The sequence below is a fragment of the Aotus nancymaae genome, unplaced genomic scaffold, assembly GCF_030222135.1.
Source record: "Aotus nancymaae isolate 86718 unplaced genomic scaffold, 86718_ANA_hifiasm-v0.15.2.pri h1tg000030l, whole genome shotgun sequence".
NCBI lineage: Eukaryota > Metazoa > Chordata > Mammalia > Primates > Aotidae > Aotus > Aotus nancymaae.
Genome location: NW_026988443.1, coordinates 5,479,466 through 5,494,457, shown reverse-complemented (window position 1 = coordinate 5,494,457; position 14,992 = coordinate 5,479,466). Strand labels below are relative to the sequence as shown.

The 14,992-nt window shown below is 50.1% G+C and overlaps 1 protein-coding gene across 2 annotated transcripts in view; it reads right to left on the bottom strand.

Annotated features, from left to right (window-relative positions):
• The window catches only part of ADCY7 (adenylate cyclase 7), a 72,037-nt gene extending 57,734 nt beyond the window's left edge, over positions 1-14,303 (bottom strand). Inside the window, exon 1 of one of the 2 annotated variants that reach the window (XM_064383044.1) lies at positions 14,283-14,303. The gene's annotated coding sequence lies outside the window, so the exon portion shown is untranslated. Of the gene's footprint in view, positions 1-12,827; positions 13,170-14,282 lie in introns of those variants that run through there. The other variant, XM_021673589.2, reaches the window with a different exon arrangement.
• Positions 14,304-14,992: the final 689 nt, after the last annotated feature.

Here is a 14,992-nt window from a genome sequence, read left to right as displayed (position 1 = left end):
CAGGCCTGGGAGATGGGGCTTTGGAGAAGGAAAGGGGCAACTGGGGTCATGGTTTATTGAGTAACAGCAGAGAATCCTAAAAGAACAGATGTGAAAGCAACCGCCCTGCCAACCAAAAGGCCTTATTTCCTTTGAAAAGCCTGGCAGCTGGGCCGCACCAGAGTCCGCCCGTCCTTCCCTGCGCCCGGCCCAGTGTGTGACCCATGGACCGGCAGGGAGGAGGGCCACGTCCCTCCCACCAGATCCTCGAAGGGGGCTACGGACATATCACAAAGTGAAAATAGCGGCTCCCAGAACCCCATGTGAAGTGTGACCCCTTTCTTTTTTAGCAGTGTCACAGGGATGCCTGTAGTTTTTTTGCACACAAGAAAATCAGGAAGAAAATGTCCCAAATCTTAGGAGTTATCACTAGGTGATAGAACTTGGCACAGTTTTACTTTAATATTTATTTTTTTGTTTAGATCTGCTTTTCAGTTTTTCTCTAATGAAAATACACTACCCACATAATTAGAAGAAGAGTGGGGCCGGGCGCGGTGGCTCACATCTGTAATCCCAGCACTTTGGGAGGCCACGGTGGGCAGATCACGAGGTCATGAGATAGAGACCATCCTGGCCAGCATGGTGAAACCCCATCTCTACTAAAAATACAAAAATTAGCTGCATGTGGTGGCATGCACCTGTAATCCCAGCTACTCAGGAGGCTGAGGCAAAAGAAAGGCTTGAAACCAGGACGCAGAGATTGCAGTGAGCCACTGTACTCCAGCCTGGCAACAGAGTGAGACTCCGCCTCAAAAAAAAAAAAAAAAAAAAGAGGAAAGCCAGTTACAATCAAGAAAAAGCAAGAATCAGAAAAAACAATGCCCTGAGACTGAGACTGGTAGTTTTCCACCCAACACCAAACTAGGCACCACTCTGTAACAGGGTGAAACAGAAGGTTTTTACCATAATTAAAAATACTTCCTGAAGGGCTTGGCATGGTGGTTCATGCTTAAAATCCCAACACCTTGGGAGAACAAGACAGGAGAATCAGGAAGATCACTTGAGCCCAGGGGTTCAAGACCAGTCGGTTCAACACAGTGAAACCTCGTCTTACAAAAAATAAATTAGCCAGAGCTGATGGTGGGCACCTGTGGTCCCAGCTACTCGGGAGGCTGACGTGGGAGGCTCGCTTGATCCCGAGGTCAAGGCTGCACTGAGCTCTGACTGAGCCACTGCACTCTAGCCTGGGCAACAGAGAGGGACCATGTCTCCAAAAAAGAACAACAAAAAATACATCCTTAAAGTCACTGAATATCAATGACTGCCAGCATTACAAAAGGCAATTCACCAGACCATGTGTGCCTCCCAGAAATTTCCAATAGCATCTCCAATGTGCTGTTGTATGAAAAAAATCAAAACTGAACTAGATCAAGCCTCTGGATACAACTAGGAATTTATAGGATTGAGGGGACAAGGAGCATGCTACACATTACAGGAAGCTCTCCTACAGGTAAAGGGACCTAGTTCAACAAAAACACTGCATGGAAGACAGAGAGAACAAATGAGTACTGGCCCTACAGATGAAAGACTGAAGAAATGTAGCACCAGTTTCATTTGGATCCCGATTATTACTATCTTTTAAAGAGACAGGGTCTCTCTCTGTCACCCAGGCTGGAGTGCAGTGGCGCAATCATAGCTCACCACAGCCTCCAACTCCTGACCTCAAGTAATCCTTCCGCCCCAGCCTCTCAAGTAGCTTGGAAGTTACATTACAAGTGCATGCCACCATGCCTGGCTCTGGATCCTGGTTTTAAAAAGGTAATATTAATATATAGGCCTGGTATGGTGGCTCACATCCCTAATCCCAGCACATTGGGAGGCTAAGGCAGGTCTATCACTTGAGTCCAGAAGTTCAAGACCAGCCTGGGCAACATGGTGAAATCCCATGTCTACAAAAAAATTAGCCTGGTATGTGATGGCATACCTATGGTCCCAGCTATTGGGGAGGCTGAGGTGGGAGGATCACCCGAGCCCAGGAGGCAGAGGTTGCAGTGGGCCAGGATCAAGTCACTACACTCTAGCCTGGGTGACAGAGACCCTGTCTCGAAAAAAAAAAAAAGAAAGAAAGAGAGAGAGAGAGAAACATATATGTATATATTTGACATTTACAAAACAACTGGAAGTTTGGACACTAAATGGATAGTTATGATCTTAAAGTATTATTGCTAATATTTAGGTGTGGTAAAATATGTGTTTGTTTTTCAAATTTTATTGTAAATTGATCAGTTATAATTGTATATATTTATGGGATACAAAGTAATGTTACATATATACAATGTAGAATGATTACGCTAATTAACCTATCACCTCAAGTATGTAGCACTGTTTGTGGTGACAACACTTAAAATCACCCTCTCAGTAATTTTGAAATATACATTAATTATAGTCACCATGCTATGCAATATGTCTCAAAAAACTAATTCCTCCTAACTGAAACTTTGTATCCTTTGACCTGGCCCTATCTACATCCCTCTCCCCACCCACCTCCCCCTCCACACACTGCCTCTGCTAACCACCCTTCTGCGTGCTGCCTCTGAGTTCAATTGGGTTTTGCTGGTGGTGGTCTCTTGGGTTTGTTTTGTCGTGTGGAGGTGGGTGCTATGTTGCCCATGCTTGTTTCGAACACCTGGCCTCAAGCAACTCTCCCACCTCAGCCTCCCAAATCACTGAGATGACAGGCGTGAACCACCTCACACAGCCTAGATTTCTTAGATTCCACATATAAGTGAGATACAATATTTGTCCTTCTGTGCCTGGCTTATTTCACTTAGCATAAGGTCCTTTAGGTTCATCCATGTTGTTCCTTCTTTGTTAAGGCTAAATAATATCCCATTGTGTATACATGTCACATCTTCTTTATCCATTCATGGACACTTGTTTCCAGATCTTGGCTGTTAGGGATAATGCTGCAATGACTATGGGCGTGCAGATATCTCTAACATACTGGTTTCAAATCCTTTGACTATGTACCCACAAGCGGGATTGCTGGGTCATAGGGTAATACTACTTTTTCTTTTTTGAGGAAAATTCCTACTATTTTCCATAACGGCTGTGCTAATTTGCAGTCCCACCAACAGTGTTCAAGGGTTCCTTTCTCCACAGTACCCGCAACACTTGTCTTTTTTTTTTTTTTTTTTGAGACAGGGTCTTGCCCAGGCTGGAGTGCGGTGGTGTGATCATAGCTTACTGCAGCCTCTGAATTCTGGGCTCAAGTGATCCTTCCACCTCAGCCTCCCGACTGGCTGCAACGACAGGTGAATGCCACCACACCTGGCTTGTTTTTTTATTTTTTGCAGAGATGGGTTCTCCCTATGTTGCCCAGGCTGGTCTCAAACTCCCAGGCTCAAGCAGTCCTCCTGCCTTAGCCTCCCAAAGTGCTAGAATTACAGGCGTGAGCCACAGCACCTGGCTCCTCTTGTCTTTTTGATAATAGCCGTTCTGACAGGTCTGAGGTGATACCTCACTGTGGTTTTAATACGCATTTCCCTAATGATTAGTGATGTTGAACATGTTTTTCATTGTTCATTTGTATGGGTGCTTTTGAAAAATGTCTATTCAAGTCCTTCGCCCATTTTTTTTTTTTTTTTTTTTTTTGAGACGGAGTTTCACTCTTGTTACCCAGGCTGGAGTGCAATGGCGCGATCTTGGCTCACTGCAACCTCCGCCTCCTGAGTTCAGGCAATTCTCCTGCCTCAGCCTCCTGAGTAGTTGGGATTACAGGCACGCGCCACCATGCCCAGCTAATTTTTTGTATTAGTAGAGATGGGGTTTCACCATGTTGACCAGGATGGTCTCGATCTCTTGACCTCATGATCCACCAGCCTCGGCCTCCCAAAGTGCTGGGATTACAGGCTTAAGCCACCACACCTGGCCGCTTTGCCCATTTTTTAATTGGGTTTGTTGTTGCTATTATTGAGTTCCTTACCTATTTTGGATATTAACTTCTTATCAGATGTTTGGCTTGCAGATGTATTCTCCCAGTCTCTAGGCTGTCTCTTCTGCTGTTTTCTTTGCTGTGCAGAAGTTTTTAAGTTTGACATTATCCCATTTGTCTATCTTTGCCTTTGTGGCATGAGCTTTCAAGGTCAATTTAAAAAAAAATCAAAAAACCATTGCCCAGACCAGTATCACACAGTTTTTTCCCTATATTTTCTTCTAGTAGTTTGATAGTTTCAGGTCTTATGTTTAAGTCATCAGTCCATTCTGAGTTGCTTTCTGCATATAAGGATCTAATTTCACCCCCCTGCATGTGACTATCCAGTCTTCCCAACACCATTTATTGAAGAGGCGATCCTTTTCCAGTGGTGTGTCCTTGGCACCTTTGTTAAAAAATCAACAGAGAGGACAGGCACAGTGGCTCACGCCAGTAATCCCACACTTTGAGAGGCCGAGGCGGGCAGAGCCCTTGAGCTCAGGAGTTCGAGACCAGCCTCAGCAGCATGTTGAAACCCCATCTCTACAAAAAAATAACAAAAATTAGCCGGTGTGGTGGTGTGCACCTGTGGTCCCAGTGACTCAGGAGGCTCAGGTAGGGGGATGGCTTGAGCATGGGAGACAGAGTTTGCAGGAAGCCAAGATCACACCACTGCACTCCAGGCTGGGTGACAGAGTGAGGCACTATCTGAACAACAAACAAACAATCAATGTATGCTGCAAATGTATGCATGAGTTCATTTCTGAGCTCTCTAGCCTGTGCCATTGTTTGATATGTCTCTTTTTTGTTTTAAAGAAACAGGGTCTTATGGGCCAAGCATGGTAGTGCATGCCTGTAACCCTGCATTTTGGAAGGCCCTATCTCTATAAAAAAGAAATTAGATATATATATATATTTTTTTAACTGTCTCACCCTGTCACCTAGGCTAGTGTACAGTGGCACAATCATAGCTCACTGCAGCAGCCTCAAGCTCCTGGGCTCACACAGTCCTCCCACCTCAGCCTCCCAAGTAGCTGGTCAACATCCCAAGTCACTGGAATGTTGACAGAGACTGCACTGAATCTGTCGATCGCTTTGGGTAGTATGAGCATTTGCACAATATTAATTCTTCCAATCCACGAACATGGATATCTTTCCATCTGTGTCCTTTCCATCTACAGGCTCCTGCCACCCCACTTGGCAAATGTTTAAATTTTTTTTTGTAGAGACAAGGTCTTGCAATGTTGCCTAGGCTAGTTTCAAACTTTTGGCCTCAAGCAATCCTCCCACCTTGGCCTCCCAAAATGCTAGAATTACAGGCGTGAGCCACCATGCCCAGGCCCAATATGTCTATTTTTTATGCCAGCACAATACTATTTTAATTACCATAGCTCTGTAATATATTTTGAAATTAGGTAGTGTGATACCTTTCGCTTTGATCTTCTTGCTCAACATCGCTTTAGCTATGGGGTCTTTTGTGGTTTCACCTGAACTTTAGAATTGTTTTTTCTTTTGTTTGGGTGGGAGGAGGGGAGACACAGCTTTTAGTGTATATCAAAGACATTCCCTTTTTTTTCTTTTTCTGTGAGAAGTCACTGGAATGTTGACAGAGACTGCTTTGAATCTGTAGAAAGCTTTGGGTAGTATGGACATTACATGATATTAATTCTTCCAATCCATGAACATGGATATCTTTCCATCTATTTGGGTCTTCTTCCGTTTCTTGGATAATGTTTTATAGATTTCAGTGTACAACTCTTTCACTTCCTTAGTTGAATTTATTCCTAAAAGTGTTTTTTGGTGTGGCTATTGTGCATGGGATTATCTTCTCGATTTCTTTTTCGGATAGTTAGCTAACACACAGAAACACGACTGATTTTTGTGTGTTGACTTTATGACTTCACTGTGTGTTTATTCATTATAACAGTTCTTTGGTGATTGTGTGTGTTTTAAGCATCCTTATCTTTTAGTAACATAGACTATGATTCTCACAAAGTAACAGGGTGCCTGGAGGGGCCATGTGTGGGCGGAGAGGCAGCTCAGGGAGCCTGCGGGCTGGAGCCTGCGGAAGCAGAGGCGGGGCGTGTGGAGTGGCATGCCGGTGTGCTGCCCTGCCTGCTGCTGTGTCCGCTGGATCGTTCATAATGAAATGTCAAAACCTTGTCACTGAAAGCGCTCTGGCATCTGTCATCTCCTCTGTGTCTCACACAGTGAAGGGGTGGTTTTTAGCCCCTTCCTACCGATGAGGGTCATGTGGTCTTGAGAGGGAAGGTGAATCCCCCGAGGTCTCAGGGTCAGAAACACAGACCCAGCCTCAACCCTGCTCCTGACTCGAGAGAGACAGACAGACACACAGAGAGAGGCAGAGACAGACAGACAGACAGACAGACACACGGAGAAAGGCCGATAGAGACAGACAAGGACAAAGTCGGATACACGCAGGCCCTTCCTGCAGCCCCCTCCTGCTGGAAGCATAGGAGGCTCCAGGCTCCCCGGGGGGCGCCACCAGCATGGAGCAGCAGACACCGCCGCCTCCACCCCTACCTCAACCTACCTCACCACAGGAGCTTAAAGGCTTACAGTGCTAGCCTGGGCGGCGGCATCATAACACACTCCTGGCAAAGCCTTCTCCCGAGAGCCCCTCCCTGTCTCATCCTCTGACCACAGAGGTGGGAGGTGTAAAGCACTCAGCGCCTGAGACCTCCACACTCCCAGACACATTCCCACCATAAACCTGGGTCCAGCCTGAGGGCGCCACAAAGGTAAGAAATGGACGTGTTTAGGCCGGGCACAGTGGTTCACACCTGTAATTCCAGTATTTTGGGAAACCAAGGTGGGGAAGACCACTTGAGGCCGGGAGTTTGAGACCAGCCTGGACAACATGGTGAACCCACGTCTCTACTAAAAACACGTGCCAGGCATGGTGGCATACATCTGTAATCCCAGCTACTCGGGAGGCTGAGGCAGAAGAATTGCTTGAACCCGGGAGGCGGAGGCTGCAGTGAGCCAAGACTGAGCCACAGCACTCCAGCCTGGATGACAGAACAAGACTCGCTCTCAAAAAAAAAAAAAGAAATGGGCCCATTTTCATTTACCCTAAAGAGTCTCATTACATTCAAGGACTTAGCTACAGGCTGTTTAGTGCAGCTCTCTAACTGCAAAAATGCTGGAAACAACGGAATGTCTGCAACAGGGGACAGAGAAAATCACCCAGACGCCTCCTGTGTCAAAGGCTGGGCCACTCATGTCTGTAATACTCCGACCCCAACTCCACCCCAAAGCCTGGGTTAGGGTTAGGGTTAGGGTTAGGGTTAGGGTTAGGGGACAATAAGGGAAGTTGTAATGCTCGACTTTTTTCTTTTTTTTTTTTTTTTTTGAGACAGAGTCTGGCTCTTGTCACCCAGGCTGGAGTGCAATGGCGAGATCTCCTGAAAACTCCGCCTCCCAGGTTCAAGCGATTCTTCTGCCTCAGCCTCCCAAGTAGGCATTGAGCCACCATGCCCAGCTAATTTTTTTGTCTTATTAGTAGGGACGGGGTTTCACCATGTTGGCTAGGCTAGTCTCAAACTCCCGACCTCAGGTGATCCACCCACCATGGCCTCCCAAAGTGCTAGGATTATAGGCATGAGCCATCACACCTGGCCTTTTTCTTGTAGTATGTTTTAAAAAAGAAGTCTAGAAGAATACACACCAATATGTTAATGGGTTATTGCAAGTACAGATTCTATTAATAAGTTTTTTCCCCACCTCATTACTTATATTTTCTGATTTTTCACTACCTAAATGTGAATTGTTTCTGTAATTTTAAAAATGAAAGCCATTTAAAAATAAGAAATGAGCTCTTTCCTCCTCCCGGGAATGGAGCCCAGAGCCTTAGCCCAGGAGGCAGAAACCCTGGCTTCTAGTCCTGGCATTGCTATTGCTTGGTCAGGGGACCTCTGAGGGTCACATCACCTTTCTGAGCCTCAGTTTCCCCTTCTGTTAATACCAAACTCACCAAGGTGAGCTCCTCCTGCCATCCTCACTGAGCCTGCCCCCTCCTCTGGGAGATGAGAATCTCAAGGCACAGCTACCCAGGCACATAAACAATGCCTGCCCAGCAGCTGCCCTCACCCCACACCCTGGGGTACGCCTATTGCCAGCCTTTGCTCAACCCATTCCTGCTGCCCCCAAAGCCAGGCTGGCGGAGGACCAGTGGCATTAGAAGCCAAGCACTGGGCTGCCAGAGGGATGGACAGAGGCCTGGGACTGGGACAGGACAGCAGACTGGAGCCCTAAAGCTTCAGTTCCTCTTCCTCCTCACCTGAAGCCCCCAGCCGCTGCCCACACATACCACGTGTTCAAATACTGGCTGAGGCAGTGCAATGCCATGCCCTCTGCATGGGGAAGCAGGTCGGGGAGGGGGAGAACCCAAGCTTTGTGGCCCGGCACCCTGCGATCACTTCCCAGGACACTGAACTTAGAACCCTCGGAGACCAGGTGGGAACAATGACAGGCAAGGCTGGCAGGCTAGATTGGGACTGGGGCACACTGGAGGCCCGAGCCCTGGGTGAGGCACTGCCGGTAGCTGCCACGCAGCAACATAGCCAGGAGTACAGGCCTTCTAAGTTGGCAAAAGAAACTAGAAATCTGGGTTTTATGTAAAAATCTTGTGGTTTTCAAATGTTGATGATTAATTCAAAATAAACTTTAAGCACTTCTGCAGCCCTCCTCCCAGGGCCCTGGACTCTGTGGTGTGGTCCTGAGCAAACCACTTCACCTCTCTGGGCTTCAACTGTGTCATCTGAAAAGTGGAGAAACAAGGCCTGCCCCTCAGGATCACAGCAACAGGACGGGGAACACACAGTGCCCCTACTAAAGATAACAAAAAGCGACAGCAGCAGTAACAGCCAATGTTGGCTGAGTGCCAGGGACTGGTCTGAGTGCCATGAAGTAATGTCATTTCATCATACCACAGTCTCATAAGACAGGCATTTTTTTTCTTTTTTTCTTTTTTTTTTTTTAAATCAGGGTCTCACTGTATCAGCCAAACTGTAGCACAGTGTAATGATCATAGCTTATTGCAGCCTCAAATTCCTGGGTGCAAGTGATCCTCCTGCCTCAGCCTCTGGAGTAGCTGGGACCACAGGCATGTGCCACCATGCCTCGCAATTTTATTTTCTTTTTTTGGGAAGAAACAGAATCTTGCTATGTTGCTCAAGCTAGTCTCAAACTCTTGGCCTAAAGGATTCCTCCCACTTCGGCCTCCCTAAGTGCTGGGATTACAGGTGTAAGCCACCTCACCTGGCAAGACAGGCATTTTTTAAAACTGTATTTTGAAATACTTTCTAAAAATTTTCAGAAAAGTGATAAGAAAAGTACAAATAATTCTATTCTTTTTATCTAGATTTGCCTATTTGTACCATTTTGCCTCATTCTATTATCTATACATTTGTTTCTCTTTAATATTTGACAGTGGGTTAATTACACTGTGCCCCTTTAGCCTTGCAAATTCCATAAGAACAAGGGCTCATATAAAGAGTTATCAGATCATTTAATGTTAATACAATACTTTTAATCTACAGCCTGTACCCAATTTTATCAACCATCCCAGACATGTGCTTTATACCTTTTTTCCCATCCTATGCTCACATACCGCATTTTTTTAAATTTTATTTTGTTTTTAAATTTTTTATTTTTAAAAATAGAGACAAGGTTTCACCACGTTGTCCAGGCTGGTCTCGAACTCCTGACCTCAAGTGATCTATCTGCCTCAACCTCCCAAAGTGCTAGGATTAAAGGTGTGAGCCACTGCACCCGGCCACATACTGCATTTTAGGTTTTTTTGATTTTCTTTTTTTTGCGCTGGAGTCTCACTTTGCCCCCCAGGCTAGAGTGCAGCAGTATGATCTTGGCTCACCGCAACCTCCACCTCCTGGGTTCAAGTGATTCTCCTGCCACAGCCTCCCAAGTAGCTGGGATTATAGGCACCCGCCACCACACCCGGCTAATTTTTTTGTATTTTTAGTAGAGATAGGGTTTCACCATGTTGGCCAGGCTGGTCACGAACTCCTGAGCTCAAGTGATCTGCCCTCCTCGGGCTCCCCAGGTGCTGGAATTACAGGCATTTTGTTATCACTTCTCTTTAGTCGCCTTTAACCTGGAGGTTAAATCCTTGGCCTTTGAGATAAGCACTCTGATTGTCTCCATTTTATAACTGAGAAACTGAAGGTGCAGAGGGGTTGAAGCACTTCCCCAAAGTCACACAGCTATGACGCTGTAACTTGAGCTGGGACTCAAGCCCAGCGGACTCTCTCTAGAGCTGGTGCTCTTATCCTCCAGGCCCAACAGCTTCCAAAGAAAGCCCTTTGTTGTTCACTGAACAGGGGCTCCCACTGCAAACAGCTGCTCAAGGCGCCTCACTCAGCAGGTGATCATTAAATGAAGGAGCACCCTCCTGCACACACATGGGCTGGGCCTCCGGCTGCCAGCTCCCCATGCCTGGCAATGGCCCTGGCTGGATGCCCACCAGCCCCGCCCCCAGCAGGGCCCCATGTAGCCATTTCCAGAGTAAGAATGTGCTCACCTGCAGAGGAGCCTCCCCAACTCCTGGCAAAATGGGCGATAACCAGGGCCTTGGAGGGCTGGGGCCAGCAGAGCCTGCCATGTTCTCCTTTACAGTCCAGTCCAGGCCCAAATGCCCAGGTCCAAAAGGCAGAGCCTGAAGTCATAAGAGTCTGTAGGCCACATCCGTAACCCACAGACCAGGGCTCAGGAGAACCCTCGAGGTCAACTGTCTAAGAGCAGCCTGAGTACTTTGGTTTTTTTTTTTTGAAACAGAGTCTTGCACTGTCACCCAGAGCAAGCTGGAGTGCAGTGGCACAATCTCGGCTCACTGCAACCTCTGCCTCCCGAGTTCAAGCAATTCTACAGGTACATACCACCATACCCAGCTAATTTTTGTATTTTCAGTAGAGACAGAGTTTCACCACTTTGGCCAAGCCGGTCTTAAACTCTTGGTTTCAAGCAATACGCCAGCCTCAGCCCCCTAAAGAGCTGGGATTACAAGCGTGAGCCGCTGCACCAGGCTGGAGCCTGAGTACTTGCTAAGACACATGATAGGACCATGCTGGAAGGGTTACAGGAAGAAGGCTCAGCAAGGGCAGGGCCTGGGAGGTAGGAATGGCGCAGGCTCTCATGCAGAGAGCAGAAAGCACTCAAAGGGGCCACAGACAGGGCTGCAGTATCTGAGAAGAGGAGGCAGAACCCCTCAGAGAGCTTTCCGACCACCATGAGCCACAGATGCCAGCAGACGTACAGCAGAAGAGGTAACATGCCAGCGACCAACAGGGCATCTTCCGCCTGAGTCTCAGGCCGTTCTGTTAGGCTGCGAGGCCAATGTACTGAAATATCTCAAAATCCTGGAACCTCACCATGTGATATCTTGTCAAATTCAGAAACTCACATCAGCCTCCAGACCTCATCTGCAAACCCAATTCTAAGTTTCAGAAGCCACAGAACTGCTCATGAAAATCTAGCAGAGCGAACACAAAGGGAATACAGTTTTGCTTTTCTTCCTCATTGCCGACAATTTTGAAAACACAGAAAGCATGACTAAGTAAGAAAATGATCTGTCCACAAACTCCCTCAAAGATACCCTGAATTTTTTTTTTTTTGAGACAGAGTTTCACTCTCATTACCCAGGCTGGAGTGCAATGGCGCGATCTCGGCTCACTGCAACCTACACCTCCTGGGTTCAAGCAATTCTCCTGCCTCAGCCTCCCGAGTAGCTGGGACTACAGGTGTGTGCCACCATGCCCAGCTAATTTTTGTATTTTTCGTAGAGACGGGGTTTCACCGTGTTGACCAGGATGGTAGGATGGCCTCGATCTCTTGACCTCGTGATCCACCCGCCTCGGCCTCCCAAAGTGCTGGGATTATAGGCGTGAGCCACTGCGCCCGGCCGATACCCTGAATTTTTGTACAGTGTATCTGTACAAAGTAATGGCCCCTCCCTGCCCTTCGATGCACAAAAGCACAGCCTGGCCCACCTGGAGCGGGAGTGTCTGGGTTCAAAGTGCAACCACTTGGCCTCCCCTACTGGCCATGGCAGGGCCCACGCCTACCTCACCTCTCTGCCTCCTGCCCTGACACAGGCCACCCTGGCTGGATTCAGCCCGGGGGTTGGGAGAAAGGGACATAAGCCCCTCTCCCCCAGCAATGTTCTTTTGTGCCCACCATGAAAGGGGTCCAAGAGGTGGGGGTCAGGAGCAAAGCCCCAGGGTACCTCTGGGTATGGGCTAGAAATGGGAACAGGGTGAGGTGGGCAGGGCATGGGCAGGGAATGTGTGCTGCCTGTGGTGGGCACTCACCAGGCCCACTTGACTTCACATTCAAGGCTGGGGCTCAGGCTCAGCCTGATGTGGACCCCAACGGGCTCCACCAAGACCATGTCAGAATAGCCCAGCTTCTTGCTATGACACCTGTGAGGACCTCAGCTTTCTCACCTGCAAAGGGACTGATCATTTGGGTCCTGCCTAACTTATGATTAAAGATACAAAGGACACACAGGGGCTTTGTAAGGGCCTCAGACATTGGAGGGCTCCCTGGGAGGGCCCAGCAGGCCTCACCTCTCCCTGTCCTCCTCTGTAAAAAGCCCAAAAGTACCCACTCTCATAAACCCAAGGGCACTCAGGGTCTGTGTGGCTGCTGAGGCAAGAGGACCCAGTGCCTGGGGATCCCCAACACTGAGCAGCGGGAGAGGCGGCTTTAGAAGACCTGGTCCTGCAAGGCCAGGCTCCCAGAAACAGAAGGCTGCTTCAGATAGAAAAGAAACGGAGTAATATAATCAGGAGTCAAAAAAACAGAAAGAAAGGCTAAGCACGGTGGCTCATACCTGTAATCTCAGCACTTTGGGAGGCTGAGGCAGGAGGATCGCTTGAACCCAGGAGTTTGAGACTAGCCTGGGCAACCATGTGTCTACAAAAAAAAAAATCAATCAATTAGCCAGGCATGGTGGCACACACCTATAATCCAGCTACTTGGGAGGCTGAGGTGGGAGAATCACTTGAGCCTGGGAGGTGGAAGCTGCAGTGAGTCATGATTGTGCCATTGCATTCCAGCCTGGAGGACAGAGCAAGGCCCTGTTTCAAGAAAAAAAAAAAATCCTGCCTCCACATATGAACCTCACTCACCATGTAGTGGGGAAGGGGGTTCTCACCTCTGCTCCCCAGGCCCAGTCAGCCACTCCTGTGGGGTCCCCCCATAGACCTGGAGCCTGACCCCTCCCCACAGCCTAGCCCCAGCTCCAGCTGACAAACTCCTTTCTACAAGGGCACCTGCCCACGTTTCAAGGCATCCACTGAACCCTAAAACTCCCTCCTCTCAGGGACCAAAGCCCCTGCCTAGGTCCCCACAGTCGTAGCCTCACCCAGAGTCCACTACAGTCCTGTTAGTCATGCATGCAGCCATTCATTCATTTATTCATTCAATCTCTGAGTATCACTCCGGACTAGCCTGAAGAGGCTTCAGCCGGCCACACAGGGTATCCTCTTCCTCATTTTAAGGGCTCTACATCTATTCACCGGGCTGCGCCATCATTTCATCAGTGTCAGCTCTGGGGCTCAGAAAGGAGTTCCTGGACTTTGAGGGAGGGACCTGAGACATAAACCAGGAGAAAGAACAACTCCAATCCACGGAGAGGCTCCAGCGTCTCGCCCCCAACCCTCCCCCAACCGGGTCGGCTCCTATTGTCACTTGCTCGTGTGCGAGGCGTCTGGGTTCCCCGGTTGGGATCCGAGGGAGAGGCCGGGCCTGGCTCACACTCCCATGGACCCTGGCCCCCTCTGGCCCCCAAGGAGTCCTGCTGGCTCTGGTGGAGGCGCTGCAGACCCACAGCCCGGTCCTGCGCCCGCAGAGGCTGCTACTCTGGGCAGTGTTTGCTTCCAACAGGCCCCGCCGCCGGGAGCCAGCCCCTCTCTGCCGCCCTAAGCTCCAGGGCAGGGGTCTGGAGCCAGGCAGCCTCCCTCGGGTCTCAGTCTTGTCATTGGAAAGCCCGCTGGGCTGGGGTACCGTCTGGGAAGCGTCTCCTGGCCGTGCCCAAGGGAGGAGGTCGCAGCCCGAGGGAGGGGTCTCGGAGCATTCCCGAACAACCCGGGCAGGAGCCGCCGCTGCTGCCGCCGAGCGGAGGGGCCGGGAGCCCGCGAGGCCGGGGAAGGGCGGGCCAGGAGAGGGGTCACCCGCCCGCCTGGGTGGGGTCCGCGCGGCGCGGGGCGGCGGCCACCAGCACCCCCGACCCCGGACGCATCCCCGGCCCTCCCGCCTGCCGCGCTCCCCTGAGCCCCGCGCTCACCTGCCGCGCGCTCCCGCTCCGCCGCCGCCAGAGTGGGCGCCCCAGTGGCCGCGAGCCGGCCCGGCACTCACCGCGGGCGGGGAAGGAGGAGCGGTCGCAGGCGCCCCCCGCTGGCCGCGTGTCCCAGGCCCCGGGCGCAGGGGCGGGATCCGGGGCGGGGGACTGGGGGGCGCCCGGGAGACCGCGTCCCCACCGCAGGCGCAGCTGCCCCCGCCCCAGCTACCCCAGCTACCCTAGAACCGTGGGAAAGGCGCTGCCACGGGAGGGAGCGGGCGGGCTGGGGGCGCGGCAGGAAGGGAAGGCGTCCCAGCAGGACTTTCTCCAGGTATCGCGCGCACGTGCTGGGGAGAACCAGGCCGGCCCCACCCCCAGAAGGAAACACTTTCTAGTAAACTCTTCCACGTTTCTGCCCCAGACCTCCCCTCCCCCTCCAGGATCGTCTGTGTTTCTGGAAGGATCCACAGACGGGCGGGCCAGTGCCCTCCTGCCAAGCCTGGAGAGCTTTGGTCCGCCTTGCGTCTCACTCGGGCCTTAACCTCCTACATCAGGGCTCAGAGGCGGGAGATGGCCGCGACCACCCCTGAAGGTGTCCTTAGAAAGTAGGTGTTGTAACCTCGTCTTGATCCCTGCAACCCAGGGTGGGGCCTCAGTGTGGGCAGAAAAAAAAAAAAAAGTCTGCTCTGTTTCCAAGAAACTCAGGCTGGGTGAGC